The sequence below is a fragment of the Loxodonta africana genome, chromosome 1, assembly GCF_030014295.1.
Source record: "Loxodonta africana isolate mLoxAfr1 chromosome 1, mLoxAfr1.hap2, whole genome shotgun sequence".
NCBI lineage: Eukaryota > Metazoa > Chordata > Mammalia > Proboscidea > Elephantidae > Loxodonta > Loxodonta africana.
Window position 1 is genome coordinate 82,459,340 of NC_087342.1, and position 22,325 is coordinate 82,481,664.

The following is a 22,325-nucleotide window of genomic DNA, read 5'->3' on the forward strand; positions in this document are numbered from 1 at the left end:
TGCAAATGAAACAACCTTGCTAGCTGAAAGCCAACGGATTTTAAAGTACTTACTGATGAAGATCAAAGACTATAGCCTTCAGTATGAATTACCTCTCTATGTAAAGAAAACAAAAAATCCTCAAAATTGAACCAATAAGCAAAATCATGATAAATGGAGAAACTATTGAAGTTGTCAAGGACTTCATTTTACCTGGACCCACAATCAACACTGATGGAAGCAGCAATCAAGAAATCAAATGATGGATTGCACTGGGCAAAACTGCTACAAAGAAATTCTTTAAAGTGTTACAAAGCAAAAATGTCACCTTGAAGACCAAGGTGCACCTGACCCAAGCAGAGGTGTTTTCAGTCGCCTCCTATGCATACAAAAGCTGGACAATGAATAAGGAAGATCGAAGAAGAATTGAGGACTTTGATTATGGTGTTGGCCAAGAATATTGACTATACCATGAACTGCCAGAAGAAAGAACAAATCTGTCTTGGAAAAACTACAGCCAGAATGCTCCTTAGAAGGAAGGATGACTAGATTCGGTCTCACATGCTTTAGATGTGTTATCAGGAGGGACCAGTTCCTGGAGAAGGACATCAGTCTTGGTAAAATAGAGGGTCATTAAAAAAGAGGAAGACCCTCAATGGGATGGATTGACACAGTGGCTACAATAGTGGGTTCAAGCATAACACTGATTGCGAGGATGGCACAGGACCAGGCAGTGTTTCATTTTGTTTTGTATAGGGTCACTATGATTCAAAATCAACTTGACAGAACCAAATAATAACAGTACATGATCTTGGTACTTCAAAAAACTATTTTCCCATTTTCTTTTTACAACCACTGGACCCAACCACCCCATGGTTTATCTGTATTACCTTCTCCAGTAAATTGCCCTTGGTTTGGAGTCATCTGGTAGATTATGCCACCACTCCATTTCCAGCAGCAGCTAATGACTGACTGGAGGGGATAGAAGGTGCAAAATTTCAAACCCCTTGACTCAAGGACAACTGTGCTATGGGATTTACATCCCAGCACCCCTGTCACATGGGTCATGCTAACTCTAGGCTTCACCCAAGAGCACATTATTGTTTGGCTTCTTTCCTTCTCCCATCCTGAAGAGCACTCCCTTAATAAATCATGTACCCCTGAATTCCTGTAGCAGACTCCTAATATTCTATAGACAGGAAATAGGCTGATAAAACTACTCGGAAGCAAACACATGCTTTGTTGTTATTCTTGTTAGGTGCTGTCCAATCAGTTCCAACTCATAGCAACCCTAGTTATAACAGAAAGAAACACTTCCCAGACTTACACTATCCTCACAATTTTTAAGCCCATTGTTGCAGCCACTGTGGCAATCTATGTCATTGAGGGCCTTCTTTTTTTGTCTACCTGCTTTACCAAGCTAGATATCCTGCTCCAGGGATAAGTCCCTCCTGAAAACATGCCCAAAATATGTGAGATGAAGTCTTGCCATCCTTGCTTCTAAGGAACATTCTGCCTGTATTTCTTCCAAGACAGATTTGTTCTTTCTTCTGGCAGTCTATAGTATATTCAAAATTCTTCACCAACATCATACTTCAAAGGTATCCGTTCTTCTCCGCCTTCCTTACTCATTGTCCAGCTCTCACATGCTTATGAGGTAATTGAAAATACTATGGCTTGGGTCAGGTGCACCTCAATCCTCCTCAAAGTGACATCATTGCTTTTTAACAGTTTAAAGAGGCCTTTTGCAGCAGATTTGCCCAACACAGTGCGTCTTTTGATTTCTTGACTGTTGTTGCCGTGGGCGTTCATTGTGGATCCAAGTAAAATGAAATCCTTAACAGCTTCATTATTTTCTCACTTTTTCATGACTTCTCTTATTGGTCCAGCTGTGAGGATTTTTCATTTCCTTATATTGAGGTTTAATCCATACTGAAAGCTGTGGTCTTTGATTTTCATCAGTAAATACTTCAGTTCCCCCCTCCCCTTTCAGCAAGCAAAGTTGTGTCATCTGCATATGGAAAGTCGTTAATGAGTCTTTCTTCAATCCTTATGCTCTGTTTTTCTTCATGTAGTACAGTTTCTGGTATTATTTGCTCAGCATAGAGATTGAATTAGTTTGGTGAAAGAATGCAACCTTCATACACACTTTTTCTGATTTTAAAACACGCAGTATCCCCTTCTTCTGTTCAAACAACTGTCTGTTGGTCTATGCACAGGTTCTCCATAAGCACAACTGAATGTTCTGGAATTCGCATTCTTCACAATGCCATCCATAATTTGTTATGATCCACACAGTTAAATGTCTTTGCATAGTTAATAAAACACAGGGGAACATCTTTCTGGTATTCTCTGCTTTCAGCCGAGATCCATCTAACACCAGCAGTGATGTCCTTCATCCCACGTCCTATTTTGAATCTGCCTTGAATTTCTGCTGGTTCCCTGTCAATGTACTGCTGCCACCATTTTAGAAATAGCTTCAGCAAAATTTTACTTTTGAGTGCTATTAATGATATTGCTCAATAATTTCTGCATTCTATTGGATCACCTTTCTTTGGAATGGGAACAAATATGGATCACTTCTAGGAAGTGGACCAGGTAACTGTCTTCCAAATTTTCTGGCAGAGATGAGTGAGTGCTTTCAGGGTTGCATCTGTTTTTCTTTTTTTTTTTTTTTTTTGAAATATCTCAATTGGTATTCTGTCAGTTCTGGAGACTTGTTTTTTTTTTTCAATATATTCAGAGCAGCTTAGACTTGTTCTTACAATCTCCTTGGCTCTTGATCACATGCTACCTCCTGAAATGGTTGAAATTTGTACAATTTTCTTTGCTATACTTACTCTATGTATTCCTTCCATCTTCTTTTGATGCTTCCTGCATCAGTCAATATTTTCCCATAGAACCCTTCAATATTACAACTTGAGACTTGAATTTTTTCTTCAGCTCTTTCAGCTTGAGAAAAGCCAAGTGTATTCTTCCCTTTTGGTTTTCTCACACCAGGACTTTGCACATTTCATCATAATACTTTGCTGTATCTTCCTGAGCTGCCCCTTGAAAACTTCTGTTTAGATTTCACTGGAGTTCTTTTACTTCATCATTTCCTCCATTCTCTTTAGCTAGACAACATTCAAGGGCAAGTTTCAGAGTCTCTTCTCGCATCCATTTTTGTCTTTCCTATCTTTTTAATGACTTCTTGCTTTCTTCACGTATGATGTCCTTGATGTCATCCCATAACTTTACTGGTCCTTGGTCATTAGTGTTCAATGTGTCAAATCTATTCTTGAGATGGTTTCAAAATGTGGATAGGATATTCTCAAGGTCACACTTTGTTCTCATGGACTTGTTTTAATTTTCTTCAGCTTCAGCTTGAACTTGCATATAATAAATTCACCGATTATTCCTCCATCTGCGACAGCCTTGTTCCGACTGTTGATATTCAGCTTCTCCATCATTTCCTTCCACAGATTTATTCAATTTGATTCGTATTTATTCCATCTGGTTAGTTTCATGTGTATGGTAACCATTTATGTTGGTGAAAAAAAGGTATGTACAATGAAGAAGTCGTTGGTCTTGCAAAATTCTGTCATGCGATCTTCAGCACTATTTCTATCACCAAGGCCATATTTTACAGCTACTTGTCCTTCTTCTTTGTTTCCAACTGTCACAATTCAATTACCAGTAAAAAATTTTTTTCAAGGTACCTTGATTGCATGTTTGATCGATTTCAGAATGCAGAAGTTGGTAAAAACATGTGCTCTTCACTTTTCATGTAAGTGGAAAGATGATTTTGAGAGGATGACTCTGATGGCAGAGCCATAAAACCACAGAGCATTAACTCCAAGCCTTGATAACTAATGTTATTTACCTGGCTGGATTTAGACACTTCTTGGGACCAGTGGCTCCTTTTTGTCTTTCAATTTCTTCCCTTCTTTAATCGAAAAGTCTAAAACTCTTACTCTATGCCTGTCTCACACTGCATTTTGAGGAGCAGATAATTTGTTTGTTGAATTTCACAGATTCACAGAAAAACAGTAATTGTATCTCAGGAGGGATTATACCAGAGCCTCACCCATACTTATTTAGAGGATATAGATAATAGAAGATTTAGGACTTTTGAGCTGATGAGATTTAGATGAGAATTTTGGTCTTTGAGTTGTTCCTGTAATGGGTTGCTATTTGGGGGGATGCTGGGATGAAGTGAATGTTTTTACATGTGGGGCAGTTGTGAATCTTCGTAGACCAGAAGGAAGATTGTACCATGTGTAGTTATGTCCCCATAAACTATCCTCATCCTAGTATCCAAAAACTGTGAATCTGTTACCTTACATGGCAAAAGGTATTTTGCACACTTGATTAAGTGAAGGATGTTTAGATGGAAAAAAATTTCTGCATTTTCTGGGTGGGCCCAATATAGTCACAAGATCCTTATCAGAGGTAGACAGGTGGTTCACAGTTAGAAAAAGCAATGCGACAACAGAACCACAGATCAGCATAAAGTAGACCTGAGCAAAAGAGTGTGAGTGGAGTCAGATGCCAGGAACCACAAGGAGTGACTTCTCTACCATAGTCTCCAGAGACAATGCAACTATGCCAACATTTTGAGTTTAGTTCCCTAGGACCCATTTCAGGCTTCTGACCTCCAGAACTGAAAATAATAAATTTGTGTATTTTGAAGCCATTAAATTTGTGACAATTTCCTACAGTAGCAATAGGTAACTAATCCAGAGTTTGGTATTAGGCTGTACTGTAGTCAGCGTATTGAACAGCTGTCTGGCTACAAAAAGAAATTGATAAAGTTTTTTAAGGATTCCTTGGCAGAGTGTTAAAAATTACAGGTCCTGCTCCCTACCTATAATCACATCAATCAGGATTACTTGGAGACACTTCTGGAATCTGCATTTGGACTCAAAAACTTGCCCAGTGTTACAATTTTTCTTACTACGCGTCTTTTTCAAAAGAGTTTAGTAGAAGAGACAAGAAAAACCTTGGTACTCTCTCTAAGGCTTGAAATCGGGATCCTCAGATTATGAGACTGACCGGCTACCTGCTGTGCTAAGAAGGCACCACTTAAATTGCTTTTAGTAAATTTCTCCACACTGGGAACATTTCAAGCATCAGTGACATGACCGAAATACTAGACTTCCATATACCATGCTCCAACCAGTGGAACCCTGATTGCACAGTGATCGAGAGTTGGGTTAGTAACCAAAACGTCAAGCAGTTGGAGTCCATCAGCTCCTCCTTGGGAGCCCTTTGGGTAGTCCTGCTCTGTCCTATAAGGTCGACTGGATGACAGTGGCTTTCCTGTTTTTTTAATACGTCTCCATTCCCCAAAAGCAATCATTAGTGCTAAGTCATACATAAGTTTGCTGTTGCTCTGTTTGTCACATAGCCTTCATCAAAATCATTTCAGAATTTTACCACCGACTGAATAAATATATAACACAGTGAAGTTTTCCACTACTGCTTTAAACATCACTTACAGCTGGGTGACATTCAGCAGGTTACTCATTATCTCTGTATCTCATAATCTCCATGAGGAAAATGCAGATCATAGTAACAGTATGTATCACTGAGGCAGTTTATAGGACTGAATGACAGTAAATGTAAGGAAAGTGCATGGCATGTAATAAATTTCCAATAAATTTTAGTTTTGGACCAGTACCGTGTAGAAATGTTCTAGGAAAAGTATAACGTCATGGAAAACACTCTTGTATCTTCCTAAATATAATGATTTAAGAGTTTCCCGGGAGCACGGTAGCGTGGCCGAGCGGTCCAAGGCGCTGGATTAAGGTTCCAGTCCCTGCGGGGGCGTGGGTTCGAATCCCACCGCTGCCAACTCTGTTGGAAATGGAATCCATCAGATAACGAAATTACCAAAAACTTTACCCGCTTTGATTCAGTCACTTCCGACTCGTAGCGAGCCTATACAGCACAGCGCGAAACTGCCCCATAAAGTTTCCAAAGAGCGGCTGCTGAATTTAGGCTTCTGTTTGGCAGCCGAGCCCTCAGCTAGGGAGCCCTTGAAGAACATAAGAAAGACATTTATCTCCCTAATAATAGGTTAAGATCAATCTAAGAACAGTAGTTCGTGTCCAAGGATTCAATCTTTATGGTTTTTAAAATGTTTATATATTTAAACAATTATAACTCATATATTTCCAAATTACAAAAACGTAAGACTTTATACACGGTGAAACTCTTCCACCACCTCCCCTCCCCATTCCACCTGCATCGGATTCTGCCTACGCAAACCCAAAAAACCAATCCCATTGCCGCCGAGTCGATTGCGACTCACAGCGCCCCTATAGGACAGTGTAGAACTGCCACCATGGAGTTTCCAAGGAGCGCCTGTTGGATTCGAACTGCCAAGCTTTTGGTGAGCAGCCATAGCACTTAACCGGTATGGCGCCAGCGTTCCCTTTACCTACCCGGGCAAGTAGCCTGGGGTTAGTCTGGGGTTACTTGCAACGAATATTATTTGCATAAGCAAGCTAATATGCAGTTGCCATGGAGTCAGCTCTGACTCCTGAAGACTCCAGGTACATCAGAGTTGAACTGTGCTCCCTAAGGTTTCCTTTCGTTTTTTGTTTTTGTTTTTTTTTTCCAGCGTTCTTTTCATAGGCTCTGTGCTTGGAGTAGCTGGGCCGGAAGTTTCTAGTTTAAAACACCAACGAATACGAAGTCCTACCAATTGCTAAGGTTTTGATTACACAATCAGGGCCTCTGAAAAAGCTTCCAGATAATAAAACAAGCAGGGCCAATGGGCTGGGTTTCAGTTTCTCCTTCTTTTTCCTCTACTGGAAGCTTCTGGGGCAACGTGGCTCTCCTCCATTAGCCTGGAGAACCCGTGGTGGCCCCTCCCCTCTGGCTTTCTTGCTTAATCTGGAGATGGACTCATGTGACATAGCACTTTTTTTTCAGAGTCTAAGCCCATTGGTAATAATTTAAGTCCGCTTCAATGCCAGATTCATTTCATTACCGAATGCTAAGTAAAAATGAACAACTCGCCTGCCTTTTGAAGGCTGTGTATAGCAGCATCATTGGACACGCTGTTTCGAGGTGAGTATTCCACACGGTTTTTGATGGCTGATTTTTTGGAAGTAGATGACCAGGGTTTTCTTCTGAGGTGCCTATGGGTGGACTCCAACTTCCATTCTTTCCGTTAACATCCCAGCCAGTTAATAGTTTGCTCCACTCAGGGACAAATAAGCCAATAGGAATCTTCCCCCCCCCGCCCCCCACATTGCGCACTTTCCAAACCTACTCTATTGCACATTACACGTTAGGGAAACTAATATTTCCCAATTATGTAGTAGGGAAATTACAAATATTTTTTCCACGATGTATTCTTTTTTTTTTTTTTTTCCAGTCTTCTTATAGGTTGTTTGGGTTTTTGGTTGTTGTTTCTTTTTGTCTCATCTTGTGTTTTTTTTTTTAAGAGAATGGAGGTGTATTCAGGCAGAATTTTTTTTAATGTACTGAATTATGTCAAGGTTTCATTGTTTCTATGTTTTGTGTAAAAATTGGTTTTCTACCCAAAGCTATGTAATCTCTCCAGTACTTATATTTGGTTTTCTTTTTCTTTTTTTACCTTTAAATTTTATATGTGTTTTCAATTTAAGTATCATCGATGACATACTGATATAAACTTTTATTTTCCTAGACGGCAACCTAGTTAGTCCAACATCATTTATCTGAAGTTTCCATTTTGCTACATCAATTACAAGTGGAACTTAAATAGCGATTTATTTTCCAATTTCTGGGTGGCTCCATTGGACCAAGTAAGATCCAGGTGGATTAACAATGGCTTGTTTACTGTATGCTATACTATCTGAAAGTGTTATTTACCCAAAGAATCCACTTGACTGCAACTGGTTTGGATTTTTCTGTTTGTGTTATGTCGACATAAAGGTCTCTTAGTGACAAAAATGGTTTGCACTCAACTAGTAACCTAAAGATTAGTGGCTGGGACCCACACAGTTGCAAGGGAGAAGAAAGGCCTGGCGATCTAACTCCATGAACATTAAAGCAACAGTTTGCTATTGCTTTCAGTTTGTCACATAGCCTTGACGAAAATCACTTCAGGATTTTAACCCATACTGCCTAAATATACAAGAAAGCGAAGTCTCCCACTACTGCTTTAAACATCACTTACTGCTGGATGACATTCAGCAAGTTACTTAACATCTCTGCTCCTCATATTCTTCATCAGGAAAATGGAAATCATAGTAAAAAGCACTTATCACTGCAGCAATTTAGAGGACTGAATGACAGCAAAAGTAAGGACAATGCATGGCAGGTACTAAATTTCCAATAAGTTTTAGTTATTATTTGCTGGAGTTTTGGATGAGTACCATGTAGAAATATTCTAGGAAAAGAATAAGGTGGTGGATAACAATCTTGTGTCTTGGTAAATATGATTGAAACGTCCTGGGCATTATGGCAGTCTGTCTGAGAGGTCTAAGGCCTTTGATTAAGGCTCCAGTCTCTGTGGGGCCATTCATTTGGAATCCCACCGATGCCAAATATATCGTAAATTGAATCTATCTGAGGATGAAATTTCCAGAAACTTAGCCCGTTGTGATCGAGTCCTCTAACTGGACGATAAAAAATCCAGGGGTTTGAGCTTTTGGTTGGCAGCCAAGCTCTCAACTAGGGCACCCTTGGAGAACATAAGTGAGCTCTCAACTAGGGCACCTTTGGAGAACATCAGCAAAGTAACTATCTCCCTAATAGTAGGTTAAGATCTATTATGGTCTATTAAAGAAAATGAGACTCTTGTCATTTCTGACTATTCTTTATATCTAAGAACGGTATTTCGTGTCCAAAGGATAAATCTTTATGGGCTAACCTAATGGTTACTGGTTTGGACCCATAGAGTCTCACACAAAAGAAAGGCAAGAAAGGCCTGACAATCTGCCTCTGTGAATGTTAAAGCCAAGAAAACCCTGTGGAGCAGTTCTACCCTGTAACACATGGGGTCACCATGAGCCAGAATCAATCCAATAGAATACAATAGGTTTGCTATTATTAGTAGTAGTATATTAATCCAAAGTGGTTGTAATAGTGTGGGAAACCATTGTGGCATTGTGGCATGCTGGTGGGAATGTATATTAGGCAAGATCCAACAGAATTACCATCACACTATCACATAGACTGTTTCAGCAATTCCATGAATAGAAAGTACTCACGCCCACTTGCCATGTCAGGCAAGGAATATTATTTACTGCGGCTTGTTTGTATGGGCAAGATATATATTGTGAAACATCCAAAAACGAATTCTATGCCATCAAGCAAGAAAGAAGCTCTTTCTGTATTGGTTTGGAAATCACTCCACCATACCTCAGGTGAAAATGCCCTACAATGGTTTGCAATTTCCTTATTTGTATAAAAAATGGAGGAAATAATATCCCCGAGAAACTGTGTTTGCTGTGCAAGGAGAAACTGGGGGACTGGGAAGGTTGAGGGAGAGTGAAGGATGAGATTTTCACACTTCTTCCAGCGGCGAAGAGTTTGATATTCGGTTCAAGCCGGGACACTGGACACTTGAGTTTTCCTCCTTTGCTGTGTGCTTATGATACCCGGATATCATAAAGCCCGAAGACAGACGAATTAAAAAAAAAAAAAAAAAATCCATCAAATTCCAGGAGAGAAAAAAAGATTCATCTTCAGAAAATTATTAAAACTCACTTAGTACGCACAGATGTGACTGTGACCAGGCGGAGGTGAAGCCTCTTGTCAGCTGTGTCTGCGGGTTGGGGGTGGGCAGCGGGATTTTATTCTCTGTGTCCGTAACCAGAGAACAGAGGAGCTCCCGTCTCGCCCACATGGACATCCAGTCATGGTTGTGTGCGAGTGTGTAAAGGTACGCGTTTGTGAGAGAGTTTCCTTATTGTGGCAACAGATCTTCCAGTTTTGGCTGCATGTGTGGACGGTCTTATTTCCCAGATCTCAGAGCAGACATCAGTTTGCAATTGACCCGTGTCTTGGCATCTTCCCCAGGCGCTGAGAGGATGCATTCTGCCAGTTCTCACACCCCCAAGGAGACTAGGGCGAGGTCGCTGGAACTCGCCTCCCCTGTCGACCTCCCTTACTCATCCCCTCAGGCATTTCAGTACCCGCGAGTCCTAGGGGCCCGGGGCCCCTGGAGCCTCACTTCGAATTCCCCGGCCCTTGTACAATCCCACGCGGGACCTTCTCTGTGGCGCAGAGCTGCGGGCACGTTCACAGCTACCCGACCCGGCCCTCTGAGCTTTGAGAGGATGGGGCATGCAACTAGGGTGGATGGGTGGGTGGGGCGATCCCCGCAGGGTGCAAGTGCGGGATTGAAACCAGATGAGTGGGTGACCTAATGTGCCTCAAACCAGGCTTAGGTGAGTAGAAGGCATTGTGGGGTTTCGCAGGAGCCATAGGGCTCTTCACCTTAGGAGGACTGTACCTGGATCCAGGAACCCCGTGTGGCCAGCAGGCCTCACTTCCCCTTCCCTTCCCCCAAGAGGCTCTGCACTTCGGGATTTCTGATTAGAGTCATTATAGCGCTGGATTTTGCCCCTGTGGGATCTTAGGGGAGCTAGGGTTTTGAGGGAGATTCAGTACCTGAATTCAACCCTCTGAGCCTTTTCTTCTCCTCCATTCCCTCCCCTCCAAATCACTGCTTCCTGTGAGTGCAAGTGATGATCACTTGGCAGTCTGAGTCTCAGTGGAATTCCTTCAGTTAGAGACCCTCACTTAGGGCATCCTAATGAACAGCCTAAATTACAAAAGATGAGGCGAAAAACAGCGAAGTTGATTTTTTGAAACCTATATCCCATTTGGAACCATTGGGCTGCCTCTGCTTTTGCTGGTGGTTATCCTTGGACTAATTGAATTATTGGCACTGACGCTCAAGCAGCTCGAAACTTTTCCTGTTTTAGTAGTTCTACAGCACATGTGAGTGAGCAAAATGTCTTCTTGTGTTTGTCCGTATTCTCACAGTAAACTGGTCTGGATCCTGTAGATTTTGTAGCAAAAATATTTCGTCTAATCAGACAGGAGAAAAACAGTACTAAGCCATGCCTTTGTACAAGCACTATGGCTTATTGGTTCAAAGTCTTCTCTTGTAAATAACAGATCCTGGGTTCCAGTCCTAGTAGGACCTTGATTTTTTCCTCTCCATGGAAAACCAATCTCCTCTCTATCACCCCACCCCTAAATTCTCTGCCTCACTTACTATACTATAAGTTCTGATTCTATTGATCAAAACCACTTGTGACTCCAGGATTCTCACTCCCAAAACAAACGTGATAAACCCTAAGTAAATTTCATGAGTTTGCATTAAATTATGCCAGTTCTTTTTCCCCAACATACGTTCACTGAGCTTCTATTATGTGATATGCACAGATTCAAAACTTACACAGCTGTAGCTAGAAAAATATTATTTGCATTTATCCTCCCAACCAGCAAGCCTTTTGTTAGCAATCAATTCAAAATACACATGGGTAAAAATACAAGATGAAATATGATCATGCCTAATCTTTTTAAATTTTATAATAGAAAAAGGAAAAAAATAAACCACAGGTTGGTTAATCGGGAAGTGTTTCAATAATCTCCGGTATATACACACAGCTGTGTTATGGATTCAGTTGTGTGCCCCCAAAAAAGATAAGTTGAAGCCCTAACTCCCAGTTATCTGTGAATGTGATCTTGTTTGGAAATCGGTTCTTCGAAGATGTGATCAGCTAACTTGACGTGACATCATATTGGATTAGTGTGAGCCCTAATCCCATCTGAGTGGTATCCTTACAAAAGAGGGGAAAAGACAGAGACACAGACAGAGAAAAGACTGCCACAGAGTTATGCTACGGATATAAACCAAGGGACAACTGTGTTTACAAGAACCTGGAAGAAATAAAAAAGGATCTTCCCCTGAAGCCTCTATGAAAATATAGCCCTGCTGTCACAGTGGTTAAGCGCTCAGCAGCTAACCAGAAGATTGGTGGTTGGAACCCACCAGCCACTGTGGGGAGAAAGATGTGGCACTCTGCTGCCATAAAGATTAAACCCCCCATTGGATCAAGTGGATTCTGACTCACAGTGAACCTATCAGATAAGAGTAGAACTGCCCCACAGGGTTTCCAAGGCTGGAAGTATTTAAGGAAGCAAACTGCTGCAACTTTCTCTAGCTGAGCTGCTGGTGGGTTCCAACAAGCACCCAACCTCTTAAACACCATCAGCGTTCCCCCTGTAAAGCATACAGCCTTGAAAGCCCTATGGGGCAGTTCTAGTCTGTCCTATAGGGTCATTATGAGTCAACTATGAGTCAGAATTCACTTGATGGCAATGAGTTTTTGACACCCTGAATTTGGACTACTGCTCTTCAGGGGCAGAAAGATATTAAAAAGGTAATATAATAAACCCGAATGAGCCTCTAACACAAAGACATAAGAGCCATATGTGCTATAGTGTGGATTTCAGTGGCACCAAACCTTGGGAATAAAAGCCTGAGAATGTTATAAAAATATGGATCCCTAGGTCCACTTACCAGTTCCTGATTGGATTGAAATAAGGTGGAGCATATAGTTTAGAATTGTCACCAGGTAATTCATACCATCAGATAGGTTTGGGAACCACTGGCCGAGAAATTTAAATGGGGAACAAGGAACCTGGGGAAACATCACCCCAGAAGAGGGGCAGTAAACACAAAGAAAGTGGGAGGGGAAAAATGGGTAGAAGGGGCAGTGTGATGTGTCCACTGATAAAGAAATGGAGGCTGCAGATGCTGGGAAGGAACATAGATGGCTGCTGCACAGATAAGAAAAAAGAAGAGAAGTGTGTGGAAGAGGGCTTGGACCTCGTAACTGTGTGGATGAAAGGATTCCGGATCATCGAGGAGGTAGAATATTTCTGAGCTATCTGTCTCTCTTGTGCTTCCTTTAAGTTCACAAGTAGTAAGAAGGCTCTCTCTAAGGAAAGTGGGCTGAGATCATTTATTCTGCAGAAAACTCCAGCTCCTTTCATCTGAAACTCTGGCTATGAGAGTTCAGAACTGGTCTTGTGGTCCCAGGATAAACAGCACACTTTGAAGGGCACACATGAGGTGTTTTTCTTTGTACTACAGAAGCCCAGATCTTGGTGACTTCTGAGAGAACCGGAAGAAATTTCATTGCTGGTGGTAGGGAGCAATGCTTAATGTAGAAGGGGGACATGCCTGAAGATTTTGCCTTGACTTTATCAAATATTAGTGGTTTTGCTTATAAAGTAAATAACACAAAGAATGGCTAGAGAATAAAACCAAAAAAAAACAAACCTGTTGCCCTTCAGTCGATTCCAACTCATAGACACCATATAGGACAAAGTAGAACTGCCACACAGAGCTTCCAAGAAGCGCCTGGTGGATTCGAACTGTTGAGCTTTTGGTTAGCAGCCAAAGCTCTTAACGACTAAGTCACCAGGGTTTTCACCAGGAAGTATTTGACAGTAATTGTCAGGAAAAGTTGAATCCCTGAGCTAGGATAACTCAATGGATGTACAGCAGACTCTAAATGAGGGTCCAGATTTCAAGAGCAGGTTCAGGCTTAATAACCACATCACCATCACGCACACACGTATTTCTAACTTTTCCTTAGAAGACCTTTGAAACCGAGCATTCTCCAGAGAAGCTTATTCCATCATTTACAGTGGGCTATTTTATTTGTCACTTCTTTTTCTTGACCACCATCTCCCATTCCTAAAGCAAGTCTGTGAGCCAGGAAAACCAGGGTCACTATAATGTCGATACCAACTCTTTATACAGTACATTTAGTGGTTTGTTGCCAGTGACATAATGCAAATTATTGACTAAATCTAGTAGAATGGCAATTAGTGGGTACATAAGTTAGCTCATTGTCTTCTTGAAACTTGGCCCATTTTTGGTTTTTGAAACTCTTTAATGTTAACTGTTCATCTGTGTGGAGCCATGGTGGTACAATGGTAAAGTGGTTTGTGGTGGAACCCGAGAGCCATCCTGAGGGAGAAAGATGGATAGTTGGCTTCCATAAAGATTTAGAACCTTAGAAACCTTATGGGGCAGTTCTACTCTGCCCTGCAGGATCACTATGAATGGGAATGCGGTGGACCCCAACAGGTTTAATCTTTATGGTATTGACTAAACCTCAATGGCAACGGGTTTGGTTTGAGTTTTTGGTTTGTTTACTGATCTCTGACAGGAGACACAACCCATTCTCCAACCCTTCCCTCCAGCAAGAACTCTGGAGCCAACCGCTGGATGTCAATTCAAGAAGCTTCCACTTCTTGCCCAATAATAAACAAGGGAACAAGTATGGACTGGAAACTTCTATCTTCTGATCCGGAATCAGAGGCCTATCCATCAGGCCACGTGACCAATACACTAAAGAAGTAGCCCAAACCTCAAAGTGAAAAAGTTGCTATGGAGCATTCAGTTTCTGTCTTCGAATTTTTAACTTTGTAATTGGAAGAAAATTTAACACCATTCAAAAAGGAAATCAAATATCACCTGAAAGCTCTGAACAGAATTATTTAGAATTAATAAACTGATTGTGAGATAAACAGAAGTGACATATTTCTTCGAGGGCTCACTGGTCTAATTCAGTGACAATAATGGTGCACTTGGGTCGAAAAATAAGAGCCAATAACTAAACTCTGCAATAAAGGAGAACTGATGACAGCATGAGAGGGAGTGCCATAGGCTGGTATGATCAGATCTTTTCTGTCTCAAAGATAAGATGGTGCTGGCCATGGAGTTTGCAAGCTCAAACAGGAGCTCTCCTTGTCAGAAATGCCAGCTTTTAACCTCAGGAAAATATTTTATTAGAATCCATTCATTATGTAGGTTTTTACAACTTGATCCTCTACCAACAAGCAGAAGAATCACCTGATATGCAGGTGGGTCACGGTTGTGGGTCCCAAGCCTCCCTGTGAGAGTGGTCCTGATGTCTGAGGTGCAGTTTGGAGATTTCCAAGCTACTTCAAGTAGGGAGAAGAGAGCCAAAAAAGTTTGGAGGGATGGTTGTGTCATTGAAATGCTAACCTCCTAGGTATTTTCCTTAGAATTTTTCTCTAACTTCCTTGTGGATTGACAGACAAATCAATCCAAGGTGATTTTGTGGGACCCACCACCAACTCTGCATTACATATTTGTAAGTGAGGAGAGATGAGAAATCCACAAATTCCTAAAGTAAAGCAATTACATATCCTCTCTGTTTTCACATACTCTTGGCTTCTTAGAAGTGACAAATTATTTGGGAGAAATAAACAATAGTTTTATCCCATCTCCCATGCCATCTTTCCTCCCTAGACAGCTAGTTCTTCCTTCATCCCAAAACTTCCCTTTTGTTCCTGGATTACCTGTACAGTATTTTTCCAGGTTTAGGTCAAAGTTACAAACATTCTTAGATCATATTACGGATGGATATGCTAATGTGCAAATGTCATCAAGATAATTATCCTATTCCTTTGGATGTAAGCAGTAAACAGTGAATAAGGCATAAAAAAGGAAGAGAAGGAGAAGGAAGAGGAGGGAGATGAGAAAGAAAATGAAAAGAAGGAGGAGTCACTCATTCATTGTAGGCAAGTTGCAACATTGAGAAGAACAAGCATAGAAATGCGGAAGATTAAACTCCCTCCCCCCAAAAAGGGAAGTAAGGTTGTGTGATCATTAAGGTTGGGTGTCAACTTAGCTGGTCCAAGATTCTCGGTGGTTTGGCAGCTTCCTTGTAGTTTGGCAGTTGTATGATGAAGTGATCACTTCCATGATGAGATTTGATATGTGATCGCCTCCATGATGGGATCTGCCATGAGTAGCCAATCAGATGAAAAGGATTTCCTTGGGGATGTGGCCTGCATCCAGTATAGGTGGACTCTTTGGCAAGGATCTTAAGCTTTAGCTTGCTCTGGATCCTGCAGCTGGCTTCTGTTCCTCTGACTTCTGGTTCTTCGGACTTGAGCTAGCAGCTTACCTGCCATCTTGCCTACTGGTCTTGGGATGTGTCAGTCTTCAAAGCCTGTGAACAAGAGCCCTGCTGTCTGGCCTACCAATCTTGGCTGTGCCAGCCCATGGCTATGTGAATCAGAAGTCTCTACCCTAACCCATATCCTTTGGACATTCCAGCCTCTACAACCACAGGAGCCATTTCCTTGATGTAACTACCTCTCTCCATATATATTTTTATATGCTTGACTGGTCTTGCTTCTCTAGAGAAGCCAGCCTAAGCAGGTTGCTACACTTAATTTGAACTGGTAATATGATGACACACTGTGATTTATGTATACATACCTACTTACATACATACATATATATATATACTCTTTTACCACTAAAAAATCTATGCAAAGAGATACACTCAAAAACCCAATAAATTAACATGAATTTGTAAAAAGTTCAAGTAATCCATAAAAAAACAGCAAAAAAAGAAATAAAGAGAGAGAACATACAAACAGAAAACAAAAAATAAAATGCCAAACCTAAGCTCTGGAATAATCAACAATTGCATTGAATGTAAATGCTCTAAATAAACCAATTAAAGTACAGAAATTGGCAAGTGGATTCTAACATATGGCCGTAGGCCGTGCCCCGGTTATGAAACAGATCTCTTCCTGACAGTGTCTTTAAGTTGAATTTGTAAATACGTCAAAACTGGTGCATATGGTTCTTATTTAAAAGGCTGGGAGTCTTTTCAGCAATTTAAAAGCTGCGCATGCAGCATGTAAAAGTGATTGTCCTGAAGAATTTGTTGGAGTAGGGTTGGTTGAATCATTTCAAAGTGCGGGTGAATTTTTGCTTTTGCTCATTTTGTAATGTTAATATATACTGTTCATTGTGGAACATTCCCTGGACTCAAACAGATATGGCTGTGGCAGCATGCATGTCTGTTTTTTTATTTCTGACTATTCTATAATATTCCTTTGACTTGGACAGACATGGCTCTAGCAGCATATTTGTCCATTTCCTACTTCTGTGTCTTTGAATACATGCCAAATAAAACTTTATTTTTGCTTTACTAAATTTTGTGGTGTTTCTATGCTAGGACAAAGCTCACCCATACTTTTGCAGTGGACTTCTATACTGCTTACATCCGGTTCTTGGAAGAGTGAAGAATCCGGAAAGCCAAGGTTGCCATACAACTGAAGTCCCTTACAAGAGTCCAAGAGAAAGAAAGCAGTGGCTTAGGAAACAAGAATGCATATGGGGGCATAAAGAAGAAAGTGTGTAGCGGCACAATTTCCTCCAAGGAGGAAGAGGAATGGCCTGTTAGCCACAAAGCAACCTCTTTCAGATCACAAGCCTGCCTAATGCCAAGAATAGTTGCAATTCTCTTATGTTATAGGTTTAACAACTTGATCCGAGACCAGAAGATTGGCCTAATCACACTGTGGCACCTGGAGAAGCAGCAGGGTCCAGACTGCCAAGTCTTTCTGTGAGGACAGAGATAAAGATTACAGTCTCTGTTTTGGAACTTGCAGTCTTTTTAGCTTGAATTTCAAATTGAGGACCACTACTCTGTCTTACTTATCTAGTGCTGCTATAAGAGAAATACCACAAGTGAACACCATTAATTAACAGAGGCTATAAGGATTTTTATTTTTTTTTATAAGTTTTATAGGACACTAGCTCTAGAGGATGGCTTCCTCTCTGTGTCAGCTCTGGGGGAAGTTCCTTTTCTCTTCAGCTTTTGTTCCCTGGTTCCTTGGAGATCTCCATGTGGCATGGCATCTATCTTATGCCATCTCTGCTTGCTTAATTGCTCCGTTTATATCTTGTAAATGCTTGACTCCAGATATACCCAACACTAATCCTGCCTCGTGAACATAACCAAGTCTACCCATTTCAAAACGTGATTGTAACCACAGGCATGGAGGTTAGGATTTACCACACTTGTTTGGTGGGACACAACTCAATGCATAACAGACACCCAAATAGCTTGACTGGACTTCAGGTTTTTTGACTAGAGAGCATCACTTTGCTTCCATTGTGAATTCATCCAGAAAAAACAAGGGATGTTTTCTGTGAACTCCAAAGTCACCTAATCTATTGGGGGTCTTGAAAAGATGAGAAAATCTTCATGTAAGGGAAATAGAGCAACCACTTGGGAATGGACAGCAAACCCCAGGAGCCAGTCTTTCTCCTCAGCACACCCCTGGCCCTTAGCATTTCCTTCTCAAATGTACACAGCAGTGCTTCTGAAGTTTTGGCATCTGTATCACTTGGAGGGCTTGAACCACGGATTCAGTGGATCTAGGGTTGGGGCTTGAATTTGTAATTCTGCTCACAGCACCCTAATTTCTCCCCATTCCTTGCTCCCCTGTGCAATACTCACTGTGGAAAACATACTCGTGTTTGCTTAAAGGGCCTAGAGAGAACACGTGGATAACAGAAAAAAAAAAAAAAAAAGAGCGAATACATGGAATGACCACATTGCCTCTGTGCATAAAATACATCCTAAAGGATAAATATTTGACCTCAGAAACACAACCAACATGTGGCCAGTTAAAATTACAAGCCAGACAGTCTCTCTCCTGAGTAACTCCCGTGTATTTTTGTGTGGGAGGAGAAAATCGAGAAGTAAAGGCATCCCAGCTTGATAAAGGGACAGACTGGAGAGCTGGGAACAAACATCTCTTTCTGTCTTCCAAAGACCTTTGATTCAAGGAAATACAGTCTTAGAGGTAGTTTTGAAACCATTAAGCATTCGAAATCTTCAAAAGGTACAACCAATGGACCAGAAATTCTGAAAAGTTTCTTGGTCATACAAAGCAGATGTGATCAGATTGACTGTGAAGGAAGAGAGGCTGCCTATCTTCTTTATAAAGGAAGCATACAGCATACCTGTGATCCCAAAAAAACAAATACAAAAATTCGCTGCCATGGATTCGATTCCTACCCACAAGGATCCTGTAGGACAGAGTAGAACCCCCCTGCAGTGTTTCCAAGGAGCGCTGGTGGACTCTAACTGCTGTTCTTTTGGTTCGCAGATGTAGCTCTTAACCTCTACACCACCACCCATGACCCAGTCACCTTTTATTTGTAGTAGTCCCCCACTAATGACGGTGACCCAAGTCGATTCTTAATTCAAATATCTCTCTTTTTTTTTTTTTAGTTTGTATTACTGTTGCAATTTCTTGCTAATATTTTAAAGAATTCGATCTTTATTTATTTTGCAAAGTTAGCATGACAATGATAACATAAGCAACCTTATGTGTAGGACGTATTACTAACGATCAGATGTAGAAAAAAGGGTGATGGTAAGTGTAGTTCACTTTAACTTAAATACGGCCTAAGTCGTAAATACTTGGATCTGTATTCCATTTGGGGAGAAAAACCTTCCCCTGCTTATTCACATCTATCTACCTCCTTTTGATGTTAACAGAGGTTTCCAGTGGATGTTGTATTAAAGACTTAAAATAAGGAGGAAATACAAGAAAATTGATATTATGGATTATCAATTGGGAATGTGTTGATTCTGCCCTTTCTTGTACTTTTGTTTTAGGAAGCCTTCAAATTTCCATAGTCTTCGGTTTCCATTTTCAGATGTTTAACTTTGAAATTGGAAGAAAATTTAACACCATTCAAAAAGGAATCAACTAACTGCTGAAACCACTGAAAACAATTACATAGAATTAATAAACTGTGCTGTGATCAAAAGTGACGTATTTCTTCGATGGCACTCTTCTCTAAGTCACAGATGATAATGATGCTTTTGGATGGAGAAATACAAGTCAAGAAGTAAACTCTTCAATACAGATGTGCAGATGACAGCATGAGGAGAGGGAGTTCCAGAGGTTGGTATGTTCAGGCCTTTCCTGTCTCAAAGATAAGATGGCATTCCTCCAAGGAGAAAGGTCTGGAATCTCAGACAAGAGCTCCTCTTGTCAGAAGTGCCTATTTTTAACACCAGCAAAATATTTTATCAGAATTCATTCATAGCATAGATTTTAACAACTTGATCCTCTATCACCTGATACGGAGGTGGAACAAGGTAGTGGGTCCCAAACCTCCCTTGGTCAGTTTTCCAGTGGTCTGATGTGCAATTTGGTGACTTCCAAACTACTTCATGTGAGGAGAGGAGAACCAAAATACCTTGGAAGGGCACTTCTCTTATTGAAATGCTAACTCTTAGGCATTTTGCTTAAAAGTTAGCTTTTTTTCTATTGATTCACAAATGACTCCAAGCAATTTTGTGTGACCCAACCCCAACTATGCCTTATATATTCATAGGGAAGGAGAGAATAAATCCACAAATTCCTAAAGTACAGCAATTGCAAATTATCTCAGTTTTCACATAGCCTTGGTTTCTTGGAAGCACAGAGTTTTCTTCAGAAATAAACAACACTCTTTTCCCAGAAGACATACTCTGTCTTTCCTCCTCATAGAGGCTAGTCTCCTTCACACCAAAACTTCCCCATTTGTTCCCAGATTCCCTGTACAGTATTTTCTCAAGTTTTAGATCAAGACTCATGAACTATCTTGGATCATACTCGAGATGGTATGTCCTAATGTACATTAATTCATCAGGATGATTCTCCTCTTCCTTTGGGTGTGGCAGCAAACAGTGAATAAAGACAGGAAGAAGGAAGAGAAGAAAGAAAAGGAAGAGGAAGAGGAGAAAGAAAGTGAGAAGGAGTGGCTCACATTGGTAGACAAATTGCATCATTAAGAAAGGTAAGCACAGAGATTTAGAAGATTAAACCCAGGCTCCCTGACCTCCCCATCATTATGGTATATGTTCATAGGTCTTCAAATTCTCTCCAACTCTTTTCTCCTGTTTCTCAAGGCTGCAAGAAAAATGTACAAGACAATGCAGAGGGATATGAAGAAGAGTAGCATTCGTGTTGCTTCCAGAAAAGTAAGTGCGGGTGGGGAATAAGAAGCAAAGGGACAAATCAGCACATTTGGCAAGTAATGAAGTCCTTCACATCTAGCTGTATGGTCAGAAACCCAGCAGTGCTTTCTGTACGGGTCGTTAAAATCTCAGGAGATACAAGGAAAGAGAGAAGGAAGGGAAATGATCTAACTGAAGACAGCACCTCTTTCAAACAAAGTATTCTTGGCAACAAAGAGAATTCAAGAGAACTATCTGAACACATGAAGTATGAAACCAATTAGCCACATATAACCAAAAACCAAACCCGTTGCCATCAAGTCGATTCCGACTCACAGAGAACCTGTAGGACAGAGAAGATCAGACCCTACAGGGGAACCAAAGAGTGGCTAGAGGATTGCAACTGCAGTATAGAAACCTAAAAGTTATGCTCAAGAAAACATACATAAGCTGGTCTGTGAGCTCAGTAGGTACAGCATCAGACTTTTAATCTCAGGGTCCAGGATTCAAGTCCCTTTTCAGGGGATTTTATTTACTCTTCATTATTTTTCTTACATAGAAGCCCTTCATTTTACCCTAAGTACTCCTCTTAGAAGCTCTGTTTCTTCACTCCTCTCTTTTCACTCTTTGCTCTACAGGAATCTGAAGAAAAGCAGACTTGAAAAAGAAATAGTAGCCATTCCTAACTCTGTGTTTAATTCTTTAATTCAGATCTGTAGATAAACATCAGCCTGAGACCAGAAGAACTAGATGGTGCCTGGCTACAACCGATGACTTTCCTGACAAGGAAAACAACAGAGAATCCGTGAAGGAACAGGAGAGAAGTGGGATGCAGACCTCAAATTCTCCTAAAAAGACCAGACTTAATGGTCTGACTGAGACTAGAAGGACCCCAGGGGTCATGGTCCTTCTGTTATCCCAACATAAGAACCATTCCCAAAGCCAACTTTTCAGACAGGGATTGGCCTGGAGTATAAGATAGAAAATGATACTGGTGAGGAGTGAGCTTCTTGGATCAAGTAGACACATGAGACTATGTGGGCAGCTCCTGTCTGGAGGGAAGATGAGAAGGCAGAGGGCGACAGAACCTGGCTGAATAGACACGGAAATACAGGGTAGAGAGAAGTGCGCTGTCTCATTAGGGGAGAGTGACTAGGCGTATATAGCAAGATGTATATAAATTTTTGTATGAGAGACTGACCGGATTTCTAAGCTTTCATTTAAAGCACAATAAAAATTTTTTTGTTTTGTTTTAATTTGTAGAAAAGTCAAACCAAGCACATGTGTTTCTTATTTAGCCTTCCTTTACTGCAAGAAAGGCTGGAAGCCTCTTCAATGATTTAAAAGCTGTCATGCAGCATGTAACAGTGGTTGTGATGAACAATTTGGTGGAGTAGGGTTGGCTCAATTATTTCAAAGTTAGGGCAAATTTAACTACCATTAAAGGGCAAAAGCAGTTGTCCTGAAGTCAGACTTTTGTAACGTGGGAACTGCCTGTATAAGTTGTCTACAAGGAACTCATTGCATATA

At 40.9% G+C, this 22,325-nt stretch overlaps 1 non-coding gene across 1 annotated transcript; it reads left to right on the forward strand.

The window, feature by feature from the left end:
- Positions 1 to 5,735: 5,735 nt before the first annotated feature.
- Positions 5,736 to 5,817, forward strand: TRNAL-AAG (transfer RNA leucine (anticodon AAG)). The gene has a single exon. It is a non-coding gene; the product is annotated as a tRNA-Leu (tRNA).
- Positions 5,818 to 22,325: the final 16,508 nt, after the last annotated feature.